The sequence below is a fragment of the Petaurus breviceps genome, unplaced genomic scaffold (genome assembly GCF_028583685.1).
Source record: "Petaurus breviceps papuanus isolate PSGF00001 unplaced genomic scaffold, PetGlider_PUasm1.0 90804, whole genome shotgun sequence".
NCBI lineage: Eukaryota > Metazoa > Chordata > Mammalia > Diprotodontia > Petauridae > Petaurus > Petaurus breviceps.
The window spans coordinates 9512737-9526516 of NW_027187348.1; positions in this window are offsets into that span (position 1 = coordinate 9512737).

The following is a 13780-nucleotide window of genomic DNA, read 5'->3' on the forward strand; positions in this document are numbered from 1 at the left end:
AGGCCATTAGTTCAGCACTTGCAACTTTAGTCACATAAAAGTTAAAAAAAAACACTTTTTTTATAATGATTCTTGTTTCATAAAGTGTCACGCTATTTATAGAAAAATGGGAAAGTAAAGTAAGCCTTCTTTTAAATCTGGCCTTTATTGCACCATATAATTTATGGCAATATAATAAGTGATTTGAAAATAAAAGATTTGAGACAACATTTCAGCATTAGTGTTTTTAAGACAAAACAAACATTCAAAATAAAACCTAAACCACCGCAGTGAAATCTATCATTAAATGCCTACTTTCAGCTAAATTTGTAGTTCTGCAATTTCAATCTCAAGCAGTTTAATGGTAACCTCTTACAAAGGAAAAAATCATCTTCATAATAATGAGTACATTATTTGCTGTGGCACTACAGCATTAGACAGTTATTTTCCTGAAACAAAAGTCTAAGTGTATTTGTGTGAGATATTACTTAATAGGATTAATGATTTTAGAGAGAGTTAAGTAATAGCATGAAATTTCTGCATGAAAAATAGACTGCCAATATTTCTGGCTCCTGAATGTAGATTATTACCATTTTGTCTCCTCAATGCCCAGTGAGGTTCACTTAATTTTATTTCATTCTAATTTAATAAATCAAATATGAACCTTTTAGCATTCATTGAATAAATCAAATTTTAAAATCCCCTTTCCGGCCTAGAGTGTTCAAGTTGCTGACATACTATTGTGCCAAAAATAAATGTAAGGAATACAGTAAAAAATATATGCCAAGCAGCTCAATTGAGATCATTAATACTGTGAAATAACCTTCTCCTCTATCCTGTTTTCTTCTTTATATGAAGAGGAACCAATGAGGAATATAATGATATAGTGGGGTAATATCCCCACACACATACACACAGAAATAATACTTAACATTACAATTTTAAAAAACTTTATCTTGGACATGTTTGGGAGTCTTCTTGCTTGTGCTTCTTATGACCTTACATGGTACAATCTATACCTATATATTCTGGACAAGATATTACCATGGGAATTTCAGTAGAAATAGCCCTCTTTCCCATTAGATCATTCTATTCTCAGGGTTTCATAGATGCTTCAATACAACATTTCTTGTCAAATCACAAAATAACAGGTACTTTTTACCCTATTTCTAATTAGAATCTGGAGAAATTCAACTATATTAGTCATTTTTTGTCTTCAGTAGAAATACAGAACAGGAGGTGAATAATCTCTCTTTTTTAAAGTATTTATACTGGATTTCTCACTCATCTTTGTCTTCTCAAGCCTGAATCAGTGGGGTTTCTTCAATCTTATTTCATAGGGGTTCCATTTTGCAATCCTGGTTGTCCTTTATTCTGCTTAGAAGCTCCCTCTGAAATCTCTCCAAATTTTCAATAATATGGATGGTAACACGTACACAAGAGGGAAAATATGCAATAGAGATCTTAAGAGAAGGCGGAAGATCTGTAACATGGACTGGGGGAGCAGATTCTTCCCTTAGTTAATTAAAAACCAGCATTGCACATGAGACTGTTGATGACATTTTTAAAGCACACTTTCTTATTTCTTCATTGTATCATTTCAAGTCTGCCCTGCCAACAGCGGGTATAGTTTGAGATTGGTTTGTAAGGCTTGTGTTACATGCAGACACCATTAGGTAGAATCAGAGGATAAACTTTTAAATATTCACAGAAGCCTTAAAGATTGTTTTCTTTGCCATTAGGAGCAATTCTTTCATGATTTCTCCTCCATTTCCTTCTTTTCCTTATTTTGAATTTTTTGCATATTTCCTAGATCTTTGTATAGTGGTAGTACTGATAAGAAAATTCATATAAGAGGCATTAAACATCTAATTTAATGTTAACATTAATGATTAAAATGTTAAAAAAAACTAACATTTACTATAAATGAGCCTTCTGCACTAAACACTTTGATTATATTATTACACTAGAGCTAAGAATTTTTAAGGAAATTAAGTTCAACGTCAAGGATTTCATCTGTATTATTATTACTCTGTGCCTGCCTGGATAAATGAATATGTCTAGTCCTTGAATATTTTCGGCCTGAGTGAAATACCTTTTGGGGTACCTCACAAAGACAAGCACTTCATTTTTGAGAGTATTTCAATTGCTTTGGTTCACCTTTATGAATTAACCCCCATGCAAGAGCTACCTGCCACTTATGCCGCAAGGATTAATGTAAGATTGGACTCCTAGACATTCAGTCTATTGGGGATAAAAATGAATTAAGCAATTTCCTGGGAAATTTGGGTAGTCTAACTATCTAATAAATGTAGTAAGGTCATTTGGTTAATATATACATACATATGACCATCCACATATAATACATTTGTATGTAGATATATAACTACATAAAACTGTTTACAAACATATATATGCTACACATATGTACATATGTATATGTATGGAGTTGTGTATGTGTATTTATGTGTGTCTGTACATAAATAGCTAAGAACTTGGAAGTTCAAGTGACACCTTCCCCCCTCCCCCCAGCATTAAACCTGCCTACTAACAGGGATTGCAGATATGTGTGCTATCGCACCAGGCTGAGCACTACCATTTCTAATATTAAATGTGTATCTTTTCCCTTCTAAATTGTTCCGGTAAAATAGACACTAAAGTAAGTTTTTAAGCAGTGGTGAGAAAGTTGTCATTAATTTGGGCAGAGTCAGAACAGTGAAGCCACATTCTACTTTGAGGGGCCAAGATATTAGAGAACCTGGCAACACAGAAAGGTATTCTTTATGGTCAAATATAGGTTTCCAAAAGCAAAGTAAAGATTGAGGAAGCAATCCCTGTACTTTAGTCCAAAAAGAAAAAAAATGATCATTCAAAAACCCTAGCAATTAAGGAAAAAGGTAATTTTTGTTTTTGTTCAAACCTGTGATTTCCTTGGAAGCACCCTTGGTTTTTATAGATTGGCAACTTATATGTCACTTGAAAAATGTCTTAGTTGGTTAGGATTGTTGTTTGGGGTTCCTAAATTTACAGTTAGGCAGAGAACGTGGTGGCAGATAAAGAGCAAAGATAATTTACTAAATATATGAATAATTTTCCGTCTGCTTTGGCCAGTAACCCCTAACAATAACATTAGATGCTGATATTTTTCTAAAAACAAACTTATGTTTTCCCAATGGTGTCCCTCAGTTTTTACCTATATTGACAGAGTAAAAGGCCAAAAGAGTTTATAATCATCTCAATCTTTTTAATAAGTCAAGAGGATTCTATTGAAATACTGACCAATCTTTTCTTGATGCAATTTTTGCTGAATTTCCTGAAATGGAATTATTTGCATAAAGGTTTCACTAAACTCAGTTTACCTGTTGAAAATCATCCCTGTTTTCATGTTGTTTCTATAATCTTACTTGGTCTTTTAAAGTCTTGTTTTTTAATGCTCTACAAATGAATCTAGATGAACCTAAGAAAACAAAGGAATCTGATTTCCTTTGGTGCTAGGTAGGGGGAGGGAACCTCTAGTTTTTGGACCACATTTTGTTCTTGACCTGACATCATCTGGTCTTCTGTAAATTTCTTAAGGCTGGATATTTTCTTGCATCCATCTCTCAACTGCCACAGATTTCTAAAGTTATGAGCACCAAATACAATTTGGCAGATATCAGAAGGAAAAAAATAGTTAAAAGTTAAGGAGGCCATTATCTGCTAGTAAATGTTTGCTGATGAATTGACTCAATGTGAGGAAGCATTTGTAGAAGGAGTGTCTATTGCCTGGAGGCTAGTTCAAGATGTGGGGAGGGTTGAAAAGAATTGGCATTAAGAATCTAGGAACTTGGGGTAGCCCTGGAGTCAGGGGAACCTGAGCTCAAATCCAGCCTCAGACACGTACAAAAAAACTAGCCGTGTGACCTTGGACAAGTCAGTTTACCCCAATTGCCTTACCTTGCCCCCTCCAAAATGCAAAAAAAAAAAAAAAAAAGAACCTAGGAATTTGACAAGTTGGAAGAACAGGAGATTTTGTGAAAAGGACCAGCAGTTCAAATTGTACCTCTTGAATGGAAATTGCTGGGAATATCAATGGGTGAAGCCAGTGAGGTTGTGTAGTGGTCAGGAAGGGGAAACTAGGCTTCCTTACTGGGCTCCATAGATGAATAGAAGGGCAATTTGGGATATTGAATGGGAAAAAGTTTAGGAGGAGAGATGTGGATGAAAGCCCAAGATGGTGTTGTGGAGAGTAAACACCAGGTCTTTCCCACTCAGGTCTCTCCTTCCTTTTGTTGATTTATTCATCCCTCCTTCTCTCTTTTCCCATATTTCCTTCTCTCCCAATTACCTATAAGAATCATACTTTCAGATTTTCAGGCCCTCTTTCCCCCCTTTTTTTCTCTCTGTTCTAAGCTCCTCTTCTCTCTCCCCTCCCCCACTAACTGGTCATAAAATGGAATAACTAAGGCTAACTTTTGTAGTAATAATTACATGTGTTGAAATAAGTTTTATGTTTCCCTTTTTTTCATAGAAGACAAGAGTTGAACATCTCTATTTTCTCTATCTTAAAAAATAATAATAATAAAAGAAACAACTAAACAACAACGAACAATAAAAATCCCTAATGAAAATTAGTTATGCTGTGTATCCCAAAAGTTTTAGTGCAGTTTGAAGCTTGAATGACTTAAAACCTTTATCATTTTAAAATTTTAAGCATTAATAACTAACACTGAATCAAGATTTCTTAGACATGCTGTATTTGCCTTTCCACAGAGTATGGCCTTTAGTTATTTATCCTAAGGGACAGGGGCCATTAATAGAAATAAGTTCCCCTATTCCTGAACTAGGTAAAATCTATCACATCAAGTGGATAACAGCCAGAACATGTTTTATCATTTCCCTTTCAGACTTAATGTTAAGGTATAGTTTGCTATTTCCACAGTATGCATTCACACTGAAAAATAGGTACTGTTTATTTTATTATTTATATGCAACCAAGTCGTAATGTGTCAATCAATGTTGAGGAAAGTATATCTTGGGAAATATCTCTAATTATATAGCATGATATTGATTTAACTATGTACATAAATAGTGAATATTAAATTTTTCATGTCTTTAATGTCACCAAGTCAGTAAAAGTCATAGATGGCAAGCCACTTAATCTCACTGGTTTTAGTTTCAACATTGGACATTGGGAAAGTTTGAAGACAAAAGGAAAAGGGGCCGGCAGAGAATAAGGTGGATAGATAATATCATGGAAATAGCAAACATGATCTTGGACAGAATTTGAAAGATAATAAAAGACAGAAGGGCTTGTATTGCTATGGTCCATGGGGTCATGAAAAGTCGTATACAATTGAACAACAACAACAATAAACTAAAGGGTTTGGAATACAAAAAATATAATTAAAAAATTATACTATGCATTATGGTTTCAGAAAGATCAGGCTTTAGGAAGGGTCAGTCATCTCAATTTTCTAAATTATTCTATGACATGTTAATGTTTGTAGAATGCTGCACACATATTATCCTAGGCTTTCTCCCATTTGATCCTCACAACAGATCTATCAAGTAGTCATTAAAGCTACTGTTATCATCCCTATGTGATAGATGAGAAATTTGAGTTTAAGAAAAATTATATGACACATAATTTCCTTGTCACATAGCTAGTAAGGGTCCAGAGTGGGATATGATTTCAATTCATCTTTACTCCAAGTTCAATTTTCTAACTACTATACCATACTGTCTCAAGGAATCTTGCAAATATTGCAATGACATTATTATAGCAATCATAATTATATCTCCTTAAAGAACAACCAGTCTTTAATGCCAACAGCAATGGGAGGAATTCAAAACAGGGGAATGCCACTTCATGGGTCATGAGAACATTGTGATATTTATGAAAGTCTGAACCTGAAGGACCCTTGAAATGCTGGAAAATTTAAACACTGATTTTACCACTATTTTGCCCCAGTAATTATCATATATTTCTAAGAGTAAAAAATATACATGGAAAAGGATAGAGTTGCTGAGTTGACCTACTCTAAACCACCAAGATGATGAGCTTTACATGGAATATGGGAGAGCAAATATGGAAGGAAAGAAGCAATTCTTATTATATGCTGGGCACTGTGCGAAGTGTTTTATAAATATCTTATTTGATCCTCACAACAACCTTGGGATATAGATGCTACTATTTTTCCTATTTTACAGATGAGGAAACAGAGACAAACAGCAGTTAAGTACTTGCCTAGGGTCACACAACTGGTAATGTCTGAGGATTTGAATTTAGATCTTCCTGACTCCAAGCTCAGCTATTTATCGTTCCACCCAGCTCTTTCAAGTGGCAGGCCTTCAAGTTCTCATACCACAAGAAGTCAAGATATACTAGAATATTTGAGAAATAATTCTCCACATGCTAGAAATGTTGTAGTACAGATAGAGCTGACCACTAACGTAGACAAAGCACAGAACAGATGTAAGACCTGAACACTTTCATTAAGTGCCATTGCTATCCCTTAACAAAACAGAAGACAGAACTTAGCTGTTACAGATAAGCTATTTTTCATCAGCTACCTCATTTCCAAATCATACAATGTAATGCTGACCTATGCATGGCAACAGTAGGAAATAAATTCACCCCTAGAAGTAGATTTAAGAAAAACAAGAAACATAATTGAGGTCACTAAAGTCAGAAGAAGAGAAAATTTAAGAACTTGAGGTGATTGAAAATCTTCACATTCCCACTCCAGAAGTTGTAGCTAAAAATGAAGCAAGACCAAAATAAAGTATTAAATTATTTTGAAAGAGAGATGAACATACTTAAGCTGGAATTTCTAAAAGCCCTTTGTGAATTTGACAATTTAAGCCCCACTAGCAGACCAACTATGACCAAAATAGGATAGATTTTTTTTAAAGCTGGATTTTGTTATAGCCATAATTAACAAAACCCTTCTCCCATATGATTTGATGTGAAGTATAAAAATATTTTACAATTTCCAAACAACTGTATGGGCAGTGTTGCCAACACAAGAATCATAGAAGGAAAGGAGGTATTATCAAAGAATATTCCTAAGGCATCAAACAGCACTATGGCATAAGTAATCTGAAAGAGCTATTGAAAAGCTGCTGAAAGATATTCAAAGATGACATCATTATTTAGCTAGTACATGCAATAGAAAACTTGAATGTTTATCTGAGCCAGGTCTAACTCGAGTTAGTCCAATGACTCAGATTCAGGATTGGAATGCAATAAAATATTCACAGACCATAAAATGCAATAAAATCTTTCATTAGAATATGGCTTAAAAGGATAAAATTCTAAGTTAGTATCAAAGTAAAATGCTACTTCCTTGTAGCTCTGGAGTTTCTATGGCAATGACAATGTTAATGAAGGAAAGTATGTGCACAATAAAGTGGGGATGCTACCAACCCACTAACTCTTCATAAGCTGGGTCATTTATGTCTCATGTGGCAACAAGATAAATCAGTGACTCAATTATCAGTCCTCTGGATCAACCAAAACTCAGAAATAGTCTCCTTATCCTCTTAATGGGAAATCAGTCTAACCTATATAAACCAGTGCCACTCATACCAAATGTCACCCCTTGAAGATGAAATCCCAAAAATACACTAAAAGACCTTCCTTCTACCACAAAAAATGGTTTTAAAATGATTTGGATCTTAAAAAGAATCGATCCTAACAAAGGAATTCCTGGAGTAGACAATAGGGAATAGGGACGGGACCTTTGAATCAGGTCTGGAATATGGAACTTTCTGGTGAGGAAATGTCTAACAATACAACTTGGCATCTTCTCTGCAACTTAGTCTTAGAGAGTTGTCTTGAGCTAAGATATCAAAATCATTTCCCATGAGCAAAACTCCCAAATGTAGGTAGAACCAGATTAAAATGTAATGGAGAAATTTTATCAATCAATTAATCAAGAAACATTTATTAAGTGCCTACTATTAAGTACTAGGAACTATGCTAAATCCTGAGGAAAAAAAGAGAGAGAAGGCAATCCCTGCCTTCAAGGAGCTTACAATCTAATGGGAAGACTACATGTAAACAAGTATGCACAAGGCACAGTATATACAGGATAAAGAGGAAATAATAGAAGTTTCAATTAAGTAAAATTATTAAAAATGAAACATAAATAAGTTAATTTGTGGTTTTCTAAGTCAACGTGTGACCCACAGAGGTCAGTTTCTATTCAAGTTTGAATCTAGAATACTTTGTCATTGAGTTGGTTCTTTGAGATGATTGTTATTGATAAGTGACTGATTGAGTTAAGTTAGTTGCCCCATGAATGGAAGACTTTGATTATTATACTCTGAGATGATTGTTCTTTGTTCTAAATATTGTGACCACTTTGGTGAAAACTATGTGGCCACTTTGATGATGTTGTGAATACTATATTGTGATGTTCTGTGATAAGTTGTAATATTGTGAATGCTGTATCTTGATTTTCTGTGGATATTTTATTTTGATTTGTTATGGAATAGAGTGTTCACTATCTGTGTAATTGGAACCTTAAAAGCTGTTCATAGTAGCATTCTTCTGGAAAGCTGCGCGTGCATGGCATTATAAGGGCCCTTTGGGGTTTTCCTGGCAAATATACTGTAATGGTTTGCCATATACTTCTCTAGCTCATTTTATAGATGAAGAAACTGAGGGAGGCAAAAGGGATTAAGTGACTTCGCCAGGATTGCACAGCTAGTATCTGAGGTCGGATTTGAACTCCAGTCCTTCTGACACCAGCACTTGCCCTCTATCCATAGTATCAGCTAACTGCCTCTATCTAGAACACTAAGCAAATTATTTCCCATATGTGTCTAGGGCAGGAACTGAAACCTAGTATTCCTGGCTTTGCGGTCAGCTTTGTATTTGCTACACTATCAAAAAAAAATTAAAAGTTTATTTTCTTTCTTGCATCAGAGGTAATATCAAGAGAAGTTTATGTTAGAATTTCCTTTATAAAACATCAGTGAAGAGTGGGAGGCAGTATCAGAAATATCAGGGCCACATCAAACATAAGATGTATCCCCAAACGGCCACATATCTCCATCATAGGCTGTTGGTTTCTGTTGTTGCTCAGTCATTTCAGTTCAGCCTGACTCTCCATGATCGCATTTGGGTTTTTCTTGGCAAAAATACTGGAGGGATTTACCCTTTTCTTGTCCAGCTCATTTTACAAATGAGGAAACTGAGGCAAACAGGTTTAAGTGACTTGCCCAGTCTCACACAGCTAGTAATTGTCTGAGGCTGAATTTGAACTCATGATTCTATGAACTCAGTCTTCCTGATTCTATCCACTTTATCCATTGCTCTACCTAGCTTTCAACAGCAGCAGCAACAATGAATAACAGCAGCAGCAGCAGACTCTTACATGCAACCTGCCTGAGGCTCTAAGTTTGCATCGACTCATCTTTTACTATCACTTATTCAATATTCACTGTCCCACTAGCCATCAACTCTCTGGGAGCCCTAACAGGATTGTCATGACAATTGTTTACCCCATTAGAAAACTCAGCTGATAGACTACTCCCTTCTTCTGTGAATGCTGAATAAGAGTTTGCCCTTACCTTCCTTCAGTTACTTAGGATTTCCAACAGGTCAGCTAAAAGATTTTTCTTCTTCTAGATGAATTCACCTTTCCCATAACTACATGAAAATACTTTCACCTAAAACATTTTCTCATTATAAAGCAAAGCATTCCCACCACTACACTCTCTTTTGAATCAATGGGGCATTGAACGTAGAAGTCAAAACTTTGGAACCTCTGGTACCATCCTCCAGGAAAGTCAAAACATGTTCATAAAGGGCATTAACATTTGAGGAACTTAGGTGAGTATAAACATACAATTTTCACTTAACAGAAGCCAGACATTCCCTACTCATCATTTTAGAGTAACCATTTTGCATCAGTCATAATGGGCAATTATAGATACAGAGTAATAGCATAGATTTCCACCATCAATTCAGTAACAATTAAGAAAAGTACCTTTTTTTTTCCCAAGTGTAATAATGAACAGCTGTTGAATGACTTGCTTTAGAACTTACAATTATATAACCTGTTCTGAACTCCCCTCAGAGGGAACTTCTGGATATTTGGTAAATGGGAATCATAAAAAGAGATAATTGTAAAGTGGTCTTCAAACCTTACAGCATTTTATAAATGGTAGTGACTACTATTACTACTACTACCACTACGACCACTACTACCGTTACCACTATGTTACTGCACTACTCAAGTGGAGAATGTAAGTTCTCCAGGACTAGAAAAATTCAGTAAGTATATGATTTTTCTTTTTTTAAACTGTGGAAGAGTGAACATCAATAACTGATTACTAAGTCTAACCAGAATCATCTGACTTCTACCTATTCCCTCAACTTTACTGAGTGGGTTGGAACCAGAATTTTCTTTGGTTTGATTTCCCACTTCTTATATCTCATATGAGGCAACATCCAACTTAAGGCCTCTGCCACCACTGCTTCACATGGTTCAGTCCTTTGATATTCCTTTCTTTTCTTCACTCTATGATCCCAGAAAACCTTCTATCTACTACTATTACTAGTACAAACCCATTTACTACTACTACTGTTACTAATACTACTACTCTACTACTGCTACTACACCACACACACACACACACACACACACAGAGCCATCTATTTCTAGTCTCCTTGCCTTCGCACAGGTATTCCTGAATGTACTCTTGCCTTATCTCTTTCTCATAGAGTCCCTCTCTTCCTTAAAGATACAGCTTAAAAACATTCTGTACGAATTCTTCCCTGATCCCCCCATACACACACACTACTAGTGTACTTCTTCCCCAATTACCTTATATTTAACAACTTTGTATATATTTTTTATTTATTTACTTTATCATTATGTCGTGTGTGTGTTTATACTTGTGTCCTCTATTAGATATAAACTCATCAAGGAAGAATCATTTCATTCTTTTACTTGTATCCCCAGACCCTAGTGTAGGTAGTCACATTTAATTAATATTTTGATTGATTAATTGAAATGTATTTAGTTTTGAAATAGCTAGATTAACATCTCAGATTTCCACTTGACCTGTATCTACGTTACCTCCAGCTTTTAGTTATTTTCCTAGTGTGCTGGACTGCCATCCTGGTTCATACCTTACAATAGACACCAAATAAGACTTTGGAAAAGTTAAAAAAAATGTTTTTCAACCATTTTCAACTTCCTAGCTTGCTATGCTGCTAATTCATTTTGAATTCTAGCCTCAAAAAACATCTGGCACAGTTCCCATGATTCATGCATCCATTGAGAGCTTGGAACTACAAATTTAGTTAAATAAATTACTATGAATATGTTTTTGTTGTATAAGCTTGATCCACAAATAAGTCAAAATGCTCTCAATAATTTCAAATCTGAATCCAATAAAAGCTCAAGATTTTTATCTTCAGGGTTTTAGTGGTTAAAGAATTATCCAACAATTACTTTAAAAAAAAAAGAAGTCACTATGGAACTCTTGTTTTGTTTTCAAATATTGTGCAAGCTATTGAATAATTAGATGAAATAGCAGCAATTAATTATTGATATTTAGGTTTTTTTTGTTCCTTAGAAGGAAATGTTTCCACATTCAAAATATTTTGTTGTGTTTTGAATACCTTTTAAACCTTGAGACTGTTGGCATTATGCCTAGAGTAATTGTTTCTTAGTGAAAAATTTTCCATAACAATAATTAAATTTGAATATATAAAAGTATTAAGAGGAAAGGACATTTTATACATAAATGATAATTAACAATTACAAGGGAGCTGATTTTAAATATACTTCAAATGTTCCAATTTATTAATTTTTTTTTATAATTATGATCCCTTTTCTGTAGTAGACTAAAGCATTTTAGTAGTAAAGATGGAGCCCATGAAATGCAAGGCCCATTCCTGGCCCCTGACAAATTAAAATATTTACCTAGGGTCAATCTGATTTGTTATGTTATTTTGCTAAGTTAAATTAATTGATTTAGACTTTTCACCAAAAAATATCAACATCAGGTATAGATTAGAGAAGCAAAAACTCTCCTTTTCTTCTTATTCCTCGTTGCTTTCAGAGTACTTAGGAGTCTCTCAGTACTCCACAGACCATAGGAGAAATGGCCCTTATACTTGAGAGGATTCTCAGAAGCAAAATGAACAAGCATCATGAACAGACATGCACAGATACTAAATGAGGTGCCAGCACTCGACTTGCATCACAGTATTTTTAAGGTAGGTCATAAATTCTTTGGGCTTTTCTTCAGAGGGGTTCCTCAGCAGCCATGAGAATAGATGATAAAGGTCACAGCCCTTGGAGAAAAAGGAGAACCTGGGTACTACCTCCTAATGGCAGCTATACTTTGCAAGGAGTAAACCAAAATCAAGTCAATAAGTCAAGAATAAACACCTTCTGAATGACATAGACTTTGCTAAATGCAGAGAATCCAAAGAAAGCATGAGTGCACATACACACACACACACACACACACATACACACACAAACACACATGAAATTACTCCTTGGTCTCAAGCAGCTCACAGTCTAATTGGGGAGGAAACATACAAATGACTGTACAAAAACAAATCTGATGCAAAGTAAATTCAAGTAATATCAGAAGAAAAACATCTCAGCTCATTCTTATAAGGTAAACTTAGAAAAAGTTTCTTGTAGAAGGTATGACTTAGGTGGAGATTTAAAGAAGCTGGGGAAATATGATGAGGAAAAAGATAACTCCAGGCATGGTGGACCATCAGGGAAAATGCACAGGGTTAGGAGATGGAGAGTTTAGTGCAAAGAACAGTAAAGAGAAAAATGTTACTGCATCATGGAGCACAAGAGGGCTGGAGAAAGGAGAAAAGTGTAATATGTAAAAAGACTGTAAAGATTTTTAAAAAGAGTCAGTACGATATAGGTCTTTAAAAACTAAAATATATAAATATTTTATATTTGATCCTGGGGGTAAGAGGGAGCCACTAGAATTGATTGAATGGGGAGTAGGAGGAATGGGGCATATGATTAGACCTACATCTTTTCAATTTGAGAGTTGAGAGGAGGATGGACTAGAATGGGAAGAGGTTTAACATGGGGAGATTAGCCAATAGGACTTGGCCACTGATTGGATATTGGAAAGGGGCAGTGAGAGTGAGGAAATTAGGATTACACTTAGTCTTAAATCCTTGTTTACTGGAAGGATAATTGTTCCCTTAACAGAAATAGGAGCTTTAGAAAAGGGGAAGTTTTGGGGGAGGAGAATATAATAAATTCAATTTGGGACATATTGAGTTTAGGATATCCATGAAATGGACAATTTTAGATGTCCAATAGGCAATTGGAGAGGTGAGACTGGAAATTGGAAGAGAGATTAGGATTGGATGAAATAGATCTGAGAATCACATACATAGAGATGATATTTTAAAATCCATGGAAGTTGATGAGCAAAATAGTATAGACAGGAGGGAAAATATCCCAGGACAGAGCCACAATCATTAGGAGTGACCTAAATGAAGATTCAGTAAAGGAAACAGAGAAGTGGTAAAACAGGTAGTAGGAAAAGCAGAAGAGAGTAGTGTTATGGGAATGGGAATTTAAGATCTTCCCTGCCCCTAGGCCCTTTGATAGGCTGAATGTGGTCACATGGAGCCTGTGGCAGGAGGCTTGGTTTTCAGGAATGCCCACACCTTGTTGTTCTGTGATTGGGCAGTCGGTCAAGAGGGTTGTGACATTCTCTGAGCCAGGAGAAGGCTGTGTGTGTGTGTGTGTGTGAGAGAGAGAGAGAGAGAGAGAGAGAGAGAGAGAGAGAGAGAGAG